This window comes from Herpailurus yagouaroundi, unplaced genomic scaffold, assembly GCF_014898765.1.
Source record: "Herpailurus yagouaroundi ecotype Mexico unplaced genomic scaffold, PumYag 215, whole genome shotgun sequence".
In the NCBI taxonomy this organism is placed as follows: Eukaryota; Metazoa; Chordata; class Mammalia; order Carnivora; family Felidae; genus Herpailurus; species Herpailurus yagouaroundi.
Genome location: NW_024412446.1, coordinates 8,362,921 through 8,365,789, shown reverse-complemented (window position 1 = coordinate 8,365,789; position 2,869 = coordinate 8,362,921). Strand labels below are relative to the sequence as shown.

The 2,869-nt window shown below is 38.6% G+C and overlaps 1 non-coding gene across 1 annotated transcript; it reads right to left on the bottom strand.

Moving 5' to 3' along the window:
* Positions 1-903: 903 nt before the first annotated feature.
* On the bottom strand, positions 904-1,010 carry LOC121017395 (U6 spliceosomal RNA). The gene has a single exon (XR_005784740.1). It is a non-coding gene; the product is annotated as a U6 spliceosomal RNA (small nuclear RNA).
* Positions 1,011-2,869: the final 1,859 nt, after the last annotated feature.

Here is a 2,869-nt window from a genome sequence, read left to right as displayed (position 1 = left end):
ATCTTCTTTATCCATTCATCAGTTAATAGATATTTAGGCTCTTTCCATAATTTGGCTATTGTTGATAGCACTGCTATAAACATCGGGGTGTCTGTGCCCCTTCTAATCAGCATTCCTGTATCCTTTGGATAAATTCCTAGTAGAGCAATTGCTGGGTTGTAGGGTAATTCCATTTTTAATTGTTTGAGGAACCTCCACTCTGTTTTCCAGAGTGGCAGCATAAGTTTGCATTTCCACCAACAGTGCAGGAGGGTTCACCTTTCTCCACATCCTCACCAACATCTGTTGTTTCCTGAGTTGTTCATTTTAGCCACTCTGACTAGTGTGAGGTAGTATCTCAATGTGTTTTTGATTTGCATTTATTTCCCTGATGATGAGTGATGTTGAGCATCTTTTCATGTGTCTGCCATCTGGATGTCCTATTTGAAAAAGTGTCTATTCATGTCTTTTGCCCATTTCTTCATTGGATTATTTGTTTTTCAGGTGTTGAGTTTGGTAAGTTCTTTATAGATTTTGGATTAACCCTTTATCCAATATGTCATTTGCAAATATCTTCTCCCATTCTGTCAGTTGCCTTTTTTTATTAAAAATTTTTTTAAATTTATTTTAAAAATAAAATTTATTGTCAAATTGGCTAACATAACAGTGTGTAAAGTGTGTTCTTGGTTTTTGGGGTAGATCCCCATGGTTCATCGCTTACGTGTAACACCCAATGCTCATCCCAACAAGTGCCCTCCTCAATGACCAGCACCCATTTTCCCTCTCCCCCACCTCCCCATCTACCCTCAGTTTGTTCTCTGTATTTAAGAGTCTCTTAAGGTTTGCCCTCCTCCCTTTCTGTTTGTAACTATTTTTTCCCTTCCATTCCCCTATGGTCTGCTGTTGAGTTTCTCAAGATCCACATAAAAATATGGAAGCTTCACGAATTTGCGTGTCATCCTTGCACAGGGGCTGTGCTAATCTTCTCTGTATCCTTAAAATTTTAGTATATGTGCTGCCGGAGCAAGCCCTGTCAGTTGCCTTTTAGTTTTGTTGATTGTTTCCTTTGCAGTGCAGAAACTTTTATCTTGATGAGGTCCCAATAGCTCATTTTTGCTTTTATTTCCCTTGCCTTTGGAGACATGTCAAGTAAGAAGTTGCTGTGGCTGAGATAAAAGAGGTTGCTGCCTGTTTCTCCTGTAGGATTTTGATGGTTTTCTGTCTCACATTTAGGTCTTTCAGCCATTTTGAATTTATTTTTGTGTATGGTGTAAGAAAGGGGTCCAGTTTCATTCTTCTGCGTGTTGCTGTCCAGTTTTCCCAGCACCATTTGCTAAAGAGACTGTCTTTTTTTCCAGTGGATACTCTTTCCTGCTTTGTCAAAGATTAGTTGGCCATATATTTGTGGGTCCATTTCTGGGTTCTCTATTGTATTCCATTTGTGTATGGTCTGTTTTTGTGTCAATATCATACTGTCTTGATGATTACGGCTTTGTAAAATGGCATTTAGCCATTTTTTTAAAGAGTAGGTCAGCTGGAGACAAATTCTACTTGTTTTTCTTCATCTGATAACATCTTGATTTCTCCTTCATTCCTGAAAGATATTGTTGCCAGATATAGAAGCTAAGGTTCATAATTTTTTTTTTCCTTTGGCCCTTGAAAAATGTACCAATTTCTTCTGGCTTCCACGTTTCTGATGAGAAACTGGCTGTTCTTTGAATGGTTTTTCCACTATAGCTAAGGTGTCTTTTCTCTATCACTGCTTTCAAAAATTTTCTTTTGTTTTCAGAAAGGTAATTACAATGCATCTTAAGGTGGTTTTCTTCGGTTTTATCCTCTTTAGCTTCTTGAATCCTAGGTTCATGTCAGTTGGCAAAGTTGGGAAATTTTCAGCCATTGTTTCTTCTACTACTTTTTCTTCCCCATACTGTTTCTCCTCTTCCTCTGGGACTCTGATGAGATGAATGCTAGATCTTTTGTTAGTGTCCTACATATACCTGAGGCTCTACTAATTTCTTTCTGTTTTCTGTTTTTTATATTGGGTAATTTCCATGTTCTGTCTTCAAGTTCACTGACAAGCATATATTTCCTCTCTTCCCTCCATTCTGATAGCGAGCCCATTCACTGAGTTTTTAATTTCATTTTTTGTATTTTTCAGAACTAAAATTTCCATTTGGTTCCTCATATATTCTATTTCCTTTTTTTCTTAAAAAAAAAAACTTTAGAGAGAGAGAGAGAACATGCAAGCTAGGTAGAGGAGCAGAAAGAGAGGGAGAGAGATAGAAGCTTAAGCAGGCTCCACGCTCAGCATGGAGCTTGACGTATGGGTCAATTTCATGACCCTGGGATCATGACCTGGGCTGAAATCAAGAGTCAGATGCTTAACCAACTGAGGCACCTAGACAAACCTTCTATTTCTTTGCTGAGACTCTTTTTATCATTTGTTCTAAGTTTATTTATAATTTCTCATCACAATATATTTATTATGTCCTTATCAGATAATTCCAACATCTGTGTCATCTTGATATTCGCATCTGTTGATTATCTTTTTTTTCATTCAAGTTGAAATTCTTTGGGTTCTTGGTATAATTAATGATTTTTAAGTTGTAATCCTTGATATTTTAAGACCCTGAATCTTATTTAAAGCTTCTGTTTAAGCAGAACTCCTCTGACATTGTGCTGGTGGGGGTGGTGGGAAACTGCCTTGTTACTACCAGGTTGAAGTAAAGAAGTTCAGACTCTTCCCTGGCCTCTGTTGATAGCCCAGGTGGTGGGTGGGGGTGCCTTGTTACTCTTCCACAGATGGCCCTCGGTGACACCATGACGGGGGCCTCATTACCACTGTGCTGTGTGGAGGTCCTGGCTCTCCACCTGGGCTTTCTTTGACACT